Raw genomic sequence first — 18,032 nt, 5'->3', positions numbered from 1 at the left:
ATCATCAACATTTCAGAATTGATACCTCTTCTATGTCAGTCAAATGCATTTTTTAATTTTATTGATAAGTAGGATTTCTATCCTTTGTTGATAGGAGTTAATTTTCATATTTTCATAATAGAATAAGTCCCAGAAAACAGAACCGGCTCTTTACTTTATGTTTGTTTGGAGATGAGATATAAAAAGACATTAATTTCTAAAATATTGGCATGAGTGCAGTTTTCACGACTCCTGTAAAGGTCAGTGAGTTTGCTGTCAGTGGAGGAGAAGCAAATAAGTTCTCCTTTGCCCAGGAAGGCAGGTGTTATTTGAATCATTCTTGCTAGGCAATTTTCATCTTTGTTTGAATTTATTACTTGTGTCAGCATCAACAACAATAAATCAAGCACAAGTTGCCTGTCCACGTGGACACTTCTGTTGTCTCAAAACGTGAGAAGATAATGCGAAGGAGGAAATATATTCAGGTAAACTTGCTGCCTTGGCAAGGGAGCAGGGACAGTATTTGCCCCCGCTCCCAACTTTTCCAGTGCAGGGGACAAAATTTACGGTTTGCATGGAGACTGTGGGTTTCTGTACCCAGCAGCTTCTCCGTCCAGGTGCAGTAAATATAAATAAAGATTTTAAGAGCAACAGTAATGTTGGGATCTCACAGGAATACTAACGTTATATTTGCAAATATGAAGCGCATGTCCTAGTAACCACACATACATCACATTAATCTTCAGTCCTCAGAAGTACTCAGATGCTTTAGACCCTCAGGGAAGCCACAGATTTTCTCATCTGAATTTAAGTCTAGACCACTACTGCACCATTGGCAGCAGCTACCTAACCAGTAGTCAGCATTTCTTATCCTGACACTGTTTGAGGTCTCTGTTCTTCTCTTTAAAGTCCTAAATGAACCTCATACCAAGTTATTAGCTTGATGTCTTCCTAGCCCTTGGTCCTCTGAGGAAGCTGTATCTTGGAATGCAACAGCTGACAAAATCCAACAAGGAATCCGTTCAGACTTGGCAGTGTTCAGGCAGAAGCAGATGAATAAAAAACAACACAGAAGAAATGTGCCAAATAAAGACCAGTATAGAAGATTTTAGGGTATATTTTATGTTTGTAGCAGTTATATCATCCAGTAATGAGCTAATAGTTTACAAGTGAGGAACTTTGTGTTTTATACTCTTATCTCCTGATTTAACTGAATTGAAAGATACACCATCTCAGGCTGTTTTCCCTTTTCCCTTTTTTTTTTTTAAAGAATCTCCAGAATATGATCTCAAAATGTATATTTCAGAATTAACATGAGCTAAATGACTAATAAATGCAAAACGCATCTCAGCTTTAACCATGGACCTGCAACAGATAGCAACAGATATCTCCATATCTTCCCCAGAGAAAAGTGGTACATTTTTATAATACTTCAAATATTTCTTCAGTTATAAAATGAGATGCTAATACACACATGCACAGAGAAAGGCAAATGGAGTCAGCATTACTGGACTAACTTTATAATACAAAAATCCATCCACATTAACTTCATAAATATCCTTTATGGTTGTATCAGCAGTTTCTAAACCCATCCAAATGCTTTGGAAAGGGAATTGCTTATCCCATGAGTGCTCAGACAGTGTTTTCAGTAAATGTAGGTCTGAGAATACATCCAGGAGGAAACTTCAGCTCTGCTTTTAGTCTGGAGTGCATATTTCATTAACTCAGTGCACATACTCTATATGCAATGCTGCCTGACAGGGAACTCTCTAAAGGGTGACTCTGAAAGGTGTGGCACTTACAGGGTTAATCATATAATATTATATACTGGAGTTTCTAATGCTAATGTTTAAATGGAATCTAGTTGATTAATGAGGTCTTTCATTTGCAGTCACTACAAAAATATTTTTTTTTTATCTTACTGGCACAGTCTACAGTACTTTCAAAGACACCGGCTGCTCATTATGAATAATCACACAGTGTTCATGAAAGAAGAGTACACTGAAAATGACAAAATTCCCAAGTTATTAATGTGCAAATATTCAATGTAAAGTGAAAATTATTTATTAAAAAAACACACCAAAATGTTGTAATGTCATTTGTGTAATTTCATAGTGTAGGAAAAAAAGAGGAATAAATTCATACTTTTTATCTTTTTTCTGATATTTGCTATACCACGGATAAATTTTCAAGTGAAATTTAAATCGTCTTTTCAGACAGCTGCTGCTTTCAGACTTAAAAAGAAATATTTGAAGAAAACAGTTTGCTTCAAGAGAGTAAGAATATAAATGCTGTACAATTAGCTGTTAACAACATTATAAATCTGTTTCTTAAGAATTATTTAATCTCCGATTTTAAAACTAATCATTAGATTTACATTCAAGTATATTCTACTGAGTTTCTGTTTCCGTTCTGATGTCCAAAGGTGCCCCTTTTCTATGAAACCATATTGATACAGAACCCATGTAATAACCTTTTTTTTGAGATTTTGTGTTTTGAATATCCAAATAATAAAGAGAAAGAAAGGGACCATGATAATATCAAATTTAGCAAATTGAAGGACAGAGGCTTTCCACATGACGAGCATTTAACCTATTGAAGACTTGAAAAAAAAAGAAGCATCTTGGAAGCAAAGAATGGGCTTTGAGATAGGAGTCAGCCACCTTGGATAGAGCCAGCTGCAGGGAGCAGGCAAGGAACTTATTGGGGCAGGAAATCCCAGACCTGCACGTGGAAGGAATCCCTGCTCTTTCTGTTGAAGGAGCTGGTAACAATTTGGCATTTGAAGTTAGATGTTTAAATATAAGCACTTGAATTTATATTGCTTACACATTCACCTATACTATACCTAAGGTATCTCCAACCTTAAAACACAGTCTTCTAAATTCTCTCCTGTTTGTGATGTTTCTTACAGACAAAGTAGAGAGGCCACAAAAACCCACAAACGTAGAGAATGTGCTTAATTTTCCTGTCTTAGAACTAATTGTTGGCATATGTTTGCTTGTCAGGGGGTCAGATTTAGTATTTCACATCATTATTTGATGCATCTAGGTCTGTGGATTAGATTTTTCTAGGTTTTTGGTTTTTTACTTCCCAGATACAAAAAGTACTCACACCTTATCCTGGTGAAGAGACCTACCTATCCACCATGCTCCCAAGTGATACTAAAAAAAAATAAAAAGAGGTAGGAAGAGCCATGATTTGAAAGTCATTTAAGTTTCTATAGGGTTTCAAAAGTCATTGAAATGTGTTCTGAGTTTCATGTAACATCATTTCTTCAAAGCAATGAAAAGATTAAATTAGTGTTGCTTGAGAACATTTAAAGACTGATTTTTTTTGTAAATTAATTTCTGGTGATATTTTCCTTGCTTTTGTTTTGCAATAATTTAATCAATCTGTAATCTTTATCAGTCATCTCATTACCCTATGTGATGATCTTGCAGGTCATTTGCAACCTTGGTGATTCCATGATTCTATGATTATATAATGTTCCTTTCCAGCTGAATGGAGACCCGACTCACAATTCCAAACTATTAGGGAGACACTTTCTGGGTGCTGCTGGTCCAAAATTTCACATCTCGGTGTCTGAGAAGGAATAATTGAAAAAGGTCAGTGTCAACTTTAAATGTTCAATTTTTCTCATTACATGCACTAAATATATATTACTCTCACAGACTCATTTTAAGTCCTACATTCTGTTGATAGCAGTTTCAAGTCTCAATAGAGATTGTTTTGAAAATATGGAAATTCCTTAGCTAACAGTATATGCAATATCTGAAAAAGGAAAGAGAAAACATCCTTGTTATGCGGGCCAGCTGTACAAAAAATGGTTTCTGCCTGTACATTTTATTTTTCTCTATGGCAATTTACTGTAGGCTTTTGCCACAAATCCTCTGCAGAATCTATCAATCTTTCTGCCATAACATAAAACAATGCTTTACTCCCTCTGCGTGACCCTGGTGCTGTAATATTTTTCTAATTAAGATTACTATAAAATTCATTTTTCCTCTACTTCCTCCTCCACATCCCACTCCCAATTTTCCCTCAGAATATGAAGGCTACCATTTCTGCCTACTATCAACATAAATCAATTCATAGCAAATAGCCTAGTGTGATATCTATTAACTTGTCACCGGGGATAAAATTTATTTAAAACTTAAGGAGTATTTTGCCATATAAAATGCTACACAGTGCTGCTGTAAATAGTACACGCTTCCCTAATAAAGTACTTTTTCAGGCACCATTTTTAGAAATACAATCTAGCGATACTGGAAGACTGAATGAAATTCACATACCATGAACATCTTTAGTGATTAGCATCTCAAGAGTAACACTTGCTTTTCTGGACAGCTCGCTTTGTAGCATGTCAGCAAGATTTTCTACTGGTTTGCTGTCCTTTCCTCTTTTGTTATGTTCCCAAAGAAGCAAGTATTGGATAATGTTTTGGGTAATGACATAAGAAATAGACAAAACAGATTGATAGTACAGACAATTTTCTGAGGCAAATCCTGGCATGGAACTCAGCCAGTTTCATATTCCTTTTCTGCAAGTTTTACGGTAATTTGAGTTTAGGTGCAGAAATATGAATGCATTTGTTAATTAACTCTGGCTTGTCCAAAACAGCTTAAGAAATCCTCTCATATTTTCTATGGAGATTTGAAAAATTCTTTTTGGAGGAAGTCACCTCACTTGATAGGTCTATAAAATAAAGTGGGGTAAAATATGCAATACAGCATGTTTGCCAAGACACATCACTTGTATTTTTCTGTTTTCCTCTGTTTGTTAATATCTAAACAGAAAGAAGAAAGAAAAAAAGACAGAGAAATTGCAGGTAAAGAAAACAAATGACAGCAAGCTAGTATTTCAGCAGATTACATGCAAAGAGGAAAGACAGAACACATCTCCAAATACTTGTGTGAATCTTTTGAAAGATAACAAGCATAAAGAAAATACTTGATATTGAATGTTGAAATTCCCTTTTTTAAAGCATTTCCCATTCATTTGCAAAGAAGAAATCATTGCTGTATTTTTCCAGTTCCATGTACCACCCTGTGTTAACTTCTCCTTAGAGATATGTTGGATAGGTCATTTAGCAATTTTGCATAAATTGGAATGTTTCAGATTTCCCTTATCTAAGTATGATTCATTTAGCCACTAAAATTGCTATTGAAACCCATTTTGCATCATTAGCTGGTATTACTAAATCGTTTAGCATACTCAGAAAACACAACCATGGGAAAACATATGTTCATATGAAGCACTTTTGATAAGCTGTTATAAAGAGAGTTCCAGTACATAAACCCATAACTTCTGCCTGTAATATGAAATGTGCAACAAGTAGGCCAAACCTTGATTATATCTCCAATATTAAAGCAGCAATTTGGGTTTGTTTTGCCATGTGTTGATTATGGTGTCTGCAAATGACCCCTTTAAACTTCACTGCAGTATTCTATACAAAGTAGAAAGGAGACATGAAAGGAGATGGTTTACCTTCCAGCCTGCTTCCTTGCCCGCCTGGAGCGAAAGCTGTGCCAGTGTGGGACTGTGGGAAGAAGAGAGGCATGAGACACAGGCCAAGAGCCAGCAGAGGGGACAGCTACTGCTTGTGCTGCTGTGGCCATCAGAATGCTGTTCAGCCCACAGTGCCTGCAGCACCCTGCCTGTCCCCTAGTTGACTTTCATCAGCATCTCTCTAGGTGAAGGTCTGCCTCCTTTCTTGTGCTTCTAGGCAAGAATGTCCTCAGCACCTGATGTCTTAGGCTGCATTTACCATTGACGCCTCTCTTGCTCTGCACCTGCTGAGAAACTCCAGCACCTGCTAGAGCAGGGCAGCAGAGATGGCCGCTCTTTCATTCAGTCACCAGAATCAATTAGGTCGGAGTAGCTGGCAAGCCTTTCTTCATTGGCTTTATCTAACACAAAGCAAACCTCTCACGAAGCCCAGTTAAATATAGCAGAAACACTGTTTGCCTTCTTCCCTGACAGATATCACAAGGACATTTGGAAATTAATCTAAATGATCATTAAGCATCTTTCTGACACAGGGAAAAGATCATTCTTGCTGGCACATAACAGAGCAGTCTGTCAATGAGTTGTCCTTGCAATGGTAACAAAGGAGAAGTGCTGAAATCTTTGAGGATGCAGTATTTCCTAAAGCCATTCCCCTTTTGTTTTGGGGGTCCTCTGTAGCAAAGGGGAACTGATGAAAAGTAGAGAGCTGTTTTACCTAGTCTGTGAGTCATCAGAACAACCTCATTCCCTCACTGCTGGTGATGATAACTCCCAGACCCAGACAAAGCAGCTTCCAGTATGCACGCCAAATTCGGTGGAGACTATCAGCTCTTAGTAAGGCCACATAAAAAGATGGGAGATTTTAAAAAGTATTGAAATGCCGCCACTGTATAAACCTCCATAAAGCAAACTGAAATATTTTCTCCTTTCTAACAGAGCAGCAGACTCTCGGTGCAGCTGCTTGGGAGCTATTTTTGTTTCATATTGCTCCAAATCACTGTGTCTCAGTGCAGAGAGGGGTGTTGGGTAGCAGGATGAAAGGGAGCGGTGATGCTTTGTCTGAGGAGCCATTTTAAAAGCTCCATGAATTTAGTGTAGCTCCACAGAGGAAGCGAGTGGTGTGAGCTGACAGAGTGCTCTGCCACTAATTAAAGCCTGTTTACTTAGGGATCGTATCTTGATGCAACGAAAGAGAATTATTTTTAGAGTGATTTCACCTTTATTACCATTGATTGAAATTAATGTTAGTTGAATGGCTCACTTGGAAACATAAAAAGCAAAAGCACCTTCGAGTGCCAATTACAAGCATAAGGTCTGGAATGGCTCTCACCAGCATGCAGCGGCTACTGGTCCTCTTGAAATGATTCTGCAATGCCCCTTCTCTCCCGTTTCTGCTGGTGAATTTGTTGGCTTGTGATTCTTCGAAACGGCTCGTTTCCCTGCAGACAGAAGCAAGCACAATTAACCCACTGTCCAAGCTGACCAAAAGCCATGCATGTACAGGTCAGCATGGCTGCAACCCCAAACCTGCCCCTTTGGGCAAAATCGTTATACAATATTTATTCAGAGCTGTTTGCCCAGTTTCAGTGTATGTTTTGACGCACTGGCTATGCATCTTTCCTTGCTGACAACAGTAAGTTCAGGGGCAGCTTTGATCTTTGCACATCTTCCATCCAGCAAAAAAGGATTTTACAAGCAGTAACCTTGAAGGAGGTTGGCTTTCAGCCATGAATAGGAAAAAGTAAATGTTACATGTCAGCTGAGAATTCAATATAGAATCTGAGGGGCGGATTTTGTTTTAATAGAAAGTAAACGGGAGAACCAAAATTTCTCTGTCATTTTTCAATTTCCTATATGCAAAATTTAAATGAAACAGATTGGCTTATGTTGGATTGATCCATGCAGAACTAATTTAGTTTGCTAAATAGAATTAAAATATCTTGTCTCAGGACAGTTCAACATCAATCTTTCCTTGAGCTGCCATAGTGCTTCAGTGGAGCTATAGTTTGTTCTCTTCCAAGGGACAGGTGCCTGACAGCCTGCATAGCTCACCGTCCAGTTCACACAGTTACTAGAGAGCAGGCAAAATAAAGCCACTGAAGCCAATAAAGCCATTGTTGAATCTCACTTTGCTGCTGAATCCCATTTTGCTATATTACCTTTGGTTAAACTGAAAATGTTTTGACAATGTGGATGAAAATTTAGGAATCTTTTTACCTAGAAAGGCTAGGAACTTGTCTGTACCAGGGACTGCAGGGCGGGGGAACAGAAAACACCTGGACTTCAGCGTGTGGGATGAACCTCCTGGTTCTTTGTAATAGAGTCATAGAATCACAGAAACATTTAAGTTGGAAAGGACCCTTAAAGGTCATCTGGTCCAACTCCCCTGCAATGAGCAGGGACACCTACAGCTGATCAGGGTGCTCAGAGCCCCTCCAGCCTGACCTTGGGTGTCTCCAGGGATGGGGCATCCACCACCTCTGGGCAACCTGTGCCAGTGCCTCACAATCCTGATTGTACAAAACTTCTTCCTTATATCCAGTCTAAATCTCCCCTATTTTAGTTTGAAACCATTTCCCTTTGTCCTATCAGTGAAGGGGTCTTGTTGCCTACAGCGCTGTCCCACAGCCCTCAGCCATGCTCCCCGGACAGGAAGCATGACCGTGTCCCCTGCCACAGATGTGTGCGTAGGACTGGAACCGCGATGCCTAAACAACAGCTCAGGATCCTCAGGGTGGACAGGGAAGACAAACGTTGCTGTCCATTGCTTGAGCTTCACATTGCAACAGTTCTGTTCAGAAATCATCCCCCATGATTGCTGAAGGTGTGATTTTATTGCTCTAAAAGCTCTGAATTGTGCCATTCAAGAATAAAGGCATCAGTTCTCTCTTCCTAACATCTTCGCACGGCTGGATACCTTGTCATCGAACACTTTCCTCTCAGGATTTTTTTTTTTTTCCCAGCACGGTTTTAAAATTGATCCCTGTTCTTTCAATAAGCTCGGGATGGTGAAGAGTTCAGCTGCAGATGTAACAGATGGTTTTCACCACTGCAAATGCAAGGGTGGAACAGTACACACTTAGAAGTAGACTTTCAACTTTTTATTTTCACAGAAGTGCTATTTCTTTCCAGGAAACTAATGAGGAGAAACTTGTATAGGGAAAAAAAATAAGACATACACAGGTGTCAAAGAAACGGCAGAACAACTGTGAGATCGTGTTTAGGGGCAGTACATGAATGCTGACCTGCTGCTGGAGCCATCCAGTTTGCCCAGGCTGCTCCCTTTGGATGTCCCTCTCCTAGAGACACTGGAGGGCAGCTCTTGTGGGACAGATGGGTGCAGCTGGGTGCTGGGAGCTGTAACCTCACAGCTGCTCTTTCAACTGATCTAACTGCCTTAACAATGCTTAGCATCTTTAGGGGCAAAGCCAAGATGTTCTATAAATCTTTTCTAGTTACCAGTAGTTTCATTATTCCAGTGGTAACCTAGAATCTACATACATACACGCGTACACACTTATACATGGGCATACTGTTTACAAGATAAGAGGCTTAGAGATTAACAGTTGCCTTCTTTTCACTTCAGTTCTACTATAAGCAAAGACAAATATATAATGCAGCAAATCCCCAAAAAACAAAGTCAGTGGAGGACGCTGATTTACACCCACTGAGAGCTGGGAGCGCAGGACTCTAATTCTCCCTGCTGAGGGGGAAGATGCCTTATTTGTCTCCTGGGATCATTCCTGTAGGCTGCCTGCATCACTAGAAAGGAACTAGTAATACAGGATGTATTAAAGATATTTTATTTAACTACTGACACACTTCTAGTGCAATCAATACCATGTGGCAAGCCATATGTTACAGTAGATGGAGTTAGGTATTCAGTGTGAATCAAGAAATGGCATTTTCTTTTCCTAACACTCCCACTTATTAGCATCTCACTACAGGTGCCTTTTCTAATTTCCACAATGCAGTAACTTGTTAAATTTTGAGAGACTCTATATCAGAGCCCAGGGAAAAATTTCATAGTTAATATCTAGCAGAAGTTTGTGTCCCAGTTTCAAAAGAAATTTATTCTGTATGCTCATAAGTCTCACAGAAAGTCAGAGTCACCAACTTTTAAGTGCGAGTCGCATTGAGAAGTAGATTTAGATTTGTCTGAATACCTTCTCTACCGCCCAATGGAAAACAAATATTAGCACTGAACAAATTACCATGTTAACATTATAGTCACCTTATTACTTTTAAAACTTTGTGTTGTCACAACGTATTGTTCTGTGTAAGTTCAGCTTCATCTGCATTTATTGATTCAAAGTCTTATTTAAAAAGAACTCATTAATAAATATATTTTCCTGTCATTCTCACTTAGTCATTGCAATCGCAAGGCAGAATTAATTTTACCAACAGCAAAATTCAAAAATATAGCTAAGAATAATGACAAGTCTCATTATGATAACCCACTTTTGAGGTTATAAACTTCAAACCATGATTAGCAATTGCTGTCTGCAAAGGTATTCTATATCTTAAGCACTAATATTTCTGGGCTTCTACTGGTGATAAATGTACTGTGCTATAAATAGTGCTGTTCTGAAGGAGCATATTGGCAGACAGAACAGTGGGTATGATCATGGTTTCTCCTGTGTAAATACTGCACTTTATCCTGCCATGATCGACATCTCTGTGCTGATATTCTCACTTCTAAACTCATTTCACCTTTCTCACTGCATTATCCCTTACTTCAAGCTTGCTTTAATTTGCTTTCTAATTACTTTTGATAATAAGTAAGCTGGGGAAATGGGAGCTCTTGCTCTCTCTGTACCCGTGTTTGCGGAAACCCCTCCTACCCAGGCCTGAGAAAGCAGGGATGCCCTTAGGCAGTGGGACAGGATCTGCCTTGTTGTGATCTGATATGCAGGCAGACATCCTACCAGGACTAACTGTTGTTTGAAACATTCTCACTCAATCAAGAGACCTGTACACATGCAGGCCCAGAAAAATTTTTCCATTTGTGCTGGGAAAGTAGAGAGGATGAGCACCTGAGAGAGGTGGGAATTTTCTCTGAGAAGCTTAAAACCTGTGGATGTTCAATCCACAAGTGCTATGCCCCCATTCTAGTCCCCAGCCCCTCCCAAGCTCTTTCACATTCTCAGATGTGGCCCTTGAAATCACACAGGTTAAGGAAAAAATGGTATGTTTGATAAGGAACTTGAAGTATGTTCCTCAAATTGTCAAATCAAGTCAGAATGAGCGGATATACTCTGGAGAGGAGCAAGGGTGCCCTGTGTGTGCTGACTGCTCTGTTTCAGGGGAGAGAGAATAAACCTGGCTGCTCAGTGACTGTCTGGGTCAGGATGAAATATTAGAAATTTATTTCAGTTTTTGCTGAGACTATAACTAAGAGAACAAAAAATATTGGAGAAAGGGACTTGGGGGAATGGGAAAGGAAATTGAGGGAAGGTGTCTGAAGCCTGCATTCACATCTTTGTCTGGATCATACTGTGCATGAGAAGAATTTTCTTTTTCTTCTAATTATTCAATATTTACTGAACCAAAGACTGAATATAAATACTTTTGGCTATAATTTAGGAGACTCCATTCCTGACATTTGACTGTGCCAACAGGCTTTGAATCTTCCTAAGCACAAAGATATAATCCTTGGTGAAGGAAATCCCAGGCTTGCTGAAATCTCTGAGAAAATGAACTGCCTGCCTTGCCTTTCCTCATCAGCCATTGCTGGAGACAGACAACCATAGTCTGACCCTTTCTGTGGACTGCAAGGTCCATCCTGGCACATGCACACAAAAAAATATGTAATTGTTGCATCTTGCCCAATCACGCAGAAAAATATCCTATTTCATCACGTCTCCATTTTACAATGAAAAAGTGCAATACAAAAGGTTCGTGACCAGAGCTAATGTCCATGTTCTTGTCAGCTGGGGAGCACATCCTAAAGAGGGGCTGGACTGCATTTTTCTCAGTCCTGATGAACTATTGCTTAAAAACAGAACCCTTTTTCCACTGTCAGAACAACCTAGGCAAAGAGAAAGTAAGGAAAGTATGAGACCGGTGGATTTTCTGCCCAAATTACATGTTCTGTAAGGTCACCAAAGGCAGCTATGCCAGCAGCAAATGACCTCAACAGTACTAGAGGTGGCATCTGAGCGGTGGTGGCCATGCCAGGGTGCCCATCACATGTCCCTTGACTGTTGAAAGCTCCTCACTCTCCAGCAATTTCAGGAGAGTTCTCCAGTGGGTTTTATTGTCCCTATATTACTCTGGTGATAGAAGCTGATTGCAGGGAGCAGGAATGTGTTCGACTGCTGACCAAGATATGTGTAAAATGTATCATTAGTATCTTGTGATAAACAAACAACAATAAACCAACAGCAAGACAGATGCCCAGAAACATTTTCTTCCCAGCAGATCCATGGTAGAAAGTAGGCATGACCAGACTGAATATTAGCTTCGTCCATCCAGTGCTGTGTTCTACATCAAATGGTCAGCAGTTTTGATGGAAAGGAAACATGCATCAGGTCTACCAACATTCGCATAGATTCTTTTTATACTCTGATGAAATAAGACAGCTGGAAACCCAATCTATTAAGTAATGTTATCAGGTAGAACATTTCTATTTCATTTCTGTAACTTCAGAAGCAATGGAAGGTGAACGAATTAGAGTGTGAAACATTTTTCTTCTCTTGCATGCAAGAAATGAAAAAGTCAGCTGCTGTGAAGGATCATAACAGGCTCAGGGAGAGAGAACGGCCCTCAACTATGGTGCTCCATAACCAGAAATATATAACTGGCATACACATACAGCTAACTTGTTTTATCATTAAACATCATCTTTTAAATGCCAAACTTATTTACTGATCTTACAGTTCTATGTTATACCTTACAAGCAATGTGAAAAAGTAATACGCTTCATATGGATTAATCCTTGTAATTCTACACATCATATGGGCAGAGATAACTCTCACTCACTTTGTCTTCTCATTATCTAAGCAGACATGCCTTTCCTTAAGTCATCAACAGAGGTCATCACACAAGTGCCCTTGTGGAATATTCATTAATCAAACAACTAATTCGAAATGGATCTTCAAAACGTTATTCATTCCCCATCATTCTTCATACATCATTTTAAATGCTTTATGTGTATAATGAATAGGTTGATGTTTAATTAATTGTGAAAATGTGAATTAAAGCTAAATTACGAGACAAATTATCCCACAGCACACAAAAAGCTTAATTCTCTTCTGTTAAGTTTAGAAATCTCAGGGAGTTTCCATAAACACCTTTATCTGTCAGCTTTGCACTGTGAGATTACAGCAGATCAGTAGGCTACATCGTTTAATGAAGGCTATAGCCTCACTGCCACTAATCTGCTTTGTCCAATTGCAGAATAAACAGAAGTTAATACAAATACACCACACCCGTTTGTAATTAAGGATAAATAGGGTATTTGCTATTTGAAAGGCACTCAAAGGGCCAAAGACAGGGGAAAACACACTAGAGATGTTCTGTTTCAGCTTGAGAATCTATCTAATCTCATAAAGCTGTTAGATTTCTCAGAGATCACTAAAGATAATTCACCATCTACAGAGTACGAAGCAAGTGACATTGTGACATACTTTTCAGACACAGGTAATGTTAATGGCTTTTATGACAGAGAGGCATCCAAATCAGAGCACAGTAATTACATCTGTCCTATTTACAAACCAATGGCTCTACTTTTCAACTGGATAAACCATTATTTATGTTCCTTCCTATGGGTTTTCACACATCGTTGCTCTTGCAGAATGGATGCTGCTTCAAAATGCCAGGAGGGCATTTCAGAAATGGATGGCTGATCCCAGTACAGTTCAGCCCAAAGTACCTTGGTATAGTTTGTGCTGAAATAGATGAAGTAACAATACAGTAAACTGATTTAAGTCAATAATGCCTTAAATGTACTTGTGAAAAACAGTCAAATATTTTTAAGTAACAAGAATTAGAAAATTAGAACTACATGAAAATTCTAATTCATTATAACTTGAATACAAAGAGGCTACATAGACCCAAAGAGGTGAATATCATGATGCGTGATTAAAAGGTTGGAAAAGCATTGCAGAAGGCATCATATTGAATTCAAACTGAAAGCAGGACAGGGAATGCATTTTACAGGACAGGTAGACAGCAATTGATCCCAGTATGGCAAGACTGGAAGCACAAGTATTTGTTAGAGTTGATCTGAGCCTTACTTAGGTAGAATTCACATGTTCTCCAACAGTAAGATCTGAAACCACATCCTTTAAGTTTATCCTTATTCTGTACTGCACCAAAGAATCCAAGTTTCATTAAATATGTGCTTAAATATGTTGTACTGTGGAGCTCCATTATTGAAAGGGTGAGGCCTGAAGGATAAACAGTAGGATTTGAACAAAGCAGCTCAAAATGAGGGATTTTTCTTTTTTTTTCCAAAAGCCTTCAAGAGCCAGTCTGAGGCACCTCCTTATCTATGTGGCTCAATAATGAGATATGCTGAGCTTCAACAGCTCTCACTGACTCAGAATCAGATGCACATCATGTAATAGACCAATTATCTCAGATTTGCTTTTTGTAAGCAACTCAGGAAAAATGCCAACTTTTACAAAGTAAATCGAGGCTCTGGAGCATATCCAGAGAAGGGCAACGAAGCCGTGAGGGATCTGGAGCACAAGCCTTATGGGGAGCAGCTGAGGGAACTGGGGTTGTACAGTATGGAGAAGAGGAGGTTCAAGGAGACCATTAAGCTCTCTACAGTGACCTGAAAGGAGGTTGCAGCAACATGGGGGTTGGCCACTTCTCCGGGGTACAGCAATTGGATGAGAGGTAATGGCCTTAAGTTGTGCCAGGGGAGGTTCAGGTTGGATATTAGGAAAAGTGGTGATGCACAGGAACAGGCTGCCCAGGGAGGTGGGAGTCACCATCCCTGGAGGTGTTCAAGAAACATTTACATGTGGAACTAAGGGATGTGGTTTAGTGGGGAAACAGTGGTGGTAGATGAACTGTTGGATTAGATGATCTTGGAGGTCTTTTCCAACCTTGGCGGTTCTACGATTCTATTTCAGCAGCAAATCCTTGAGCGCATAGACCTTGGCCACCAAAGAAATACAAATATTAAAGATGTTGACTATAAGTCAAGATGAAATTTCAGATGAAATTAATGTCAAAATATAATGCTGAAAAAGCCAAATAGTCAAGCAGCATTTCATTAATTTTCCTGTTTGGGGAAAGTTCAGTACCTGTTTTCAGATGACCCAAAAGTGTTCATTTTGCTCAGTTGTCTTCAGTAACAAGTACCTTCTTTTTCCTTCCTTTCTTTTTCCTTCCTTTCTTTTTTCTTCTTTCTTTTTCCTTTCTTTCTTTTATTATTTTTATTTTTTATTTCCCTCCAGCTGGGATAATAGCTTTATGGTCTATAAGTCACACATGCTATAAAGAAGTAATGTCCAAATTCCACTTCAGCACATCTCAGCCCTTAGCAACTGATGAAGCAACATTAATAAACCTGGTCTCATCCAAGTTGAAGCAGATATCATTCAGAAGATGTAAAATAGAGCAAAAAAAGGATTGAAGTGCATGTCTAGTTTGCAGTGATTGATTTATGAAATTCCTAGGGGACATAACTACACAAAGGTCTCAAAGCTGTGGTCTGTGGTAAATAGTATGTCATAATATATTTAACAAATGATAATTCACAGAAAACTATACAGGGAAAAGTTCAGAAAATGTTTCCTGGCTGGGAAGTTAGCAAACAATTGGTTTTAACGGTTTTATTATAGCTTAGGGATAAAGTCACTGCTGACTCTACAAATAAATAATTCTCATCTCTGTAGTAGCAGAGTTTTTGCTCACGCTGAGATATTGTTCAAAAGTTAAAAATTTGAGGTCAAGATGTAGAATTTTCCATGAAAATGTTCTTGAGGGTCTTGAGGCACTAATGAAGGAAGTTTCGTATATGGCAATAAGCTTTCAGAAGTTATATAGAACTGATAACTATAACAATAAAATACAGACAGCAGGAAATTGATTTAGCATCAGAGGAAACCCCAGGTGGCATATCAACTCAGAATTAATCACAGAAAAATAAAAGGGAAACACTATATAGAACTCCTGTATGGTGTCAAGTGCCTGTTTGTAGTTGTAAACAACTGATACAAGAGTGATCCTTCGATTTTTCTTGGAAAGCCATTCCCTAACCTGGTACTGCTGCTGGAATTGCTATCTACAAGGAGTCAGCCAGATTTTTCCAGCCCTCTGTTCAAAAACGTAACTGCCCCTTTTTGCTACCATAAACAACTTCTTCCTCCTCTAGATGCTTGGATATGCTAAGTACTATGTGCAAAATGTCATTATAAAGCTATTTTACATCTTTTATCATCTATTCAGTCAGTGCATCTCTCTCATCTCTGTAAGTTAGAATCACAGAATCATAGACAGGCTTGTGTTGGAAGGGACCTCGAGTATCATCTCATTCCAACTCCTCTGCCACGGTCTCCAATGTTATTCCATACCTGCTGCTGTCAGCTTGTTCTCTGTGAGTTTTGCTGCACTGTCTTTCAGTTTCCAGTGCTTCTTTATATAGGATATGTACTTATAGGATGCACGTTCTCACTGCTGGCTGCTTTTATTAAGAGATCTCCAAAATAAATTCACATAGACGCACTAGGTCTTCATTTTTTACAAACTTCTGAATAATGAACATTGGAAAAATTTAATAGGAATTTAGCTGTGTGTCCGCTGGAATATCCTAGCAAAAGCTTTCAGGTGGATTTTGTCATTCAGCACCTGCAACAAGGGGTTGTACCTCTGTTTTCAGTTCAAAAGCTGAGAAGAACAGTGTGTGTGGACCAACCTCAGTGAGTCTGCCCTTGTTTATTGCAAAAGCTCTGTGCCAAAGTCCAGGAATTTGCTCAGGTTCTCCTTCTTAGATTATTATGTTTCAGCTTTCCTCATCTTATTTCTGCTTTCTTCCCTCTATTTTTTCCAGTACTTGTTTCTGTTTAAGTAAAAAAACCACTAAAGCTATACACAGTCTCATTAAGTCTGGATACAAAGTTCATCATAAGCAATGATGAGGATTGTGCATAAATGTCATTCTTTACATGCAAGGGAGATATTCAGAAAACCCATACGTATCTCCGCCTGGCTCCCAGGTGATCATCTTCTAACTTTTCATGCGCACATTAATTAATTCAGGGTTTGTGTCTTTTATCCTAAAGATTTTTTCTTTTTTAAGGAATGGCTTCGAGATGGTCACAATGAAAAGGGCAAAAGCCACATAGATAGAGTCTTATGAAAGGTCAAGCCATTAAGAATTTGCTTAGATCTTTCATTGTGTCTGCACTTTGTTACTGATATCCAAAAAGGAGTCCTAGAGCTGAGTAGGAAAGTCAGCTCTCCCGGTCCCGGTGGACGCAGTGTCAGCCCCCATTCATCTCTGCTCTGTAACTTGGCTTCACTGAAGTTTCTCACTGAAATGATCTCCACTGTTTACAATCACAAATTTTTCACTTTGTGTAAACAATTCAAAATATCAGAAGCCATTAGCACACCCGTTAAAACATTGCATTCTTGGAATCCTTTACTACTGTGACAGACTGAAGGAAAATGCAGATTTAACAACATATTATCAAAAACCTCCAAGTGACAACAGGGAGGTGAAGGGTACACTTGCCACCAATCTTCCAGCCATTTCTACTGTCTGCTCTGAGACTTTTCCTCAATCTTTTTATTGATTTAATAGTAAAATGTTTCAGAACATCTATGTTCTTGCTATGCACAGATTATTGTTGAGCAAAGATAACCATCATCAAAGAAAAATACCGTTTTATTCTCATTTGTCCCTTGAAAAATACCTGCTCAGTCAAGAGAAAAATCAGGAGCAAGAGACAATAAAATCAAACTCTTTCAGAAGAAAACACTTTTACCAGCAAGGAAAATAGCCTGTTCAGTTAGCTTTTACTGTTCAGTTCTGTTCTAAGTGGGCTTGCCCACAGACTTCTATTTTCTCGTGTATCTCCAGGAAGAGAATTCCTGCTGATGACTTGTGCAGCTTCCAATTCCCACCTTTTATTCTTTATCAGGCAGTAAACATTTTTAACTTCTTAAAGCTTGAGTTCCTTTACTAGCGCTATTACTTGCCTTCAAAATATATTTTCCATCACCCATCCAATGTAATTTCCCAACACTGGTACAATACAAATGCAAAGCCTGTGGTTTAGCAGTGTATTTCACTTTCCTTCCACTTAAAATAACAAAAAATATTCATTCTCTTTAAAGACTACCTCTATGGAAAATGTGTAATTAGACAACAAAGTAATAATTTTCAAGGACCTTCACTCCTGAAATAGTGGAAAGTATTTTTTCTTCCCCCCCCCCCCCCCCTCTGTTTTTAATATAAATAAGTTTCCTAAGAAAGGAATACTTGAAACAGAACTCTGTATTTTACTTAATTAAAAGCAGTACATTCACTGTCACTGGATTTAATTTGATCTATATCATTTATTTTTAAACAATGA

Source organism: Numida meleagris, chromosome 1 (genome assembly GCF_002078875.1).
Source record: "Numida meleagris isolate 19003 breed g44 Domestic line chromosome 1, NumMel1.0, whole genome shotgun sequence".
In the NCBI taxonomy this organism is placed as follows: domain Eukaryota; kingdom Metazoa; phylum Chordata; class Aves; order Galliformes; family Numididae; genus Numida; species Numida meleagris.
The sequence above is the reverse complement of the archived record's forward strand: the minus strand, read 5'-3'. Positions refer to the sequence as shown.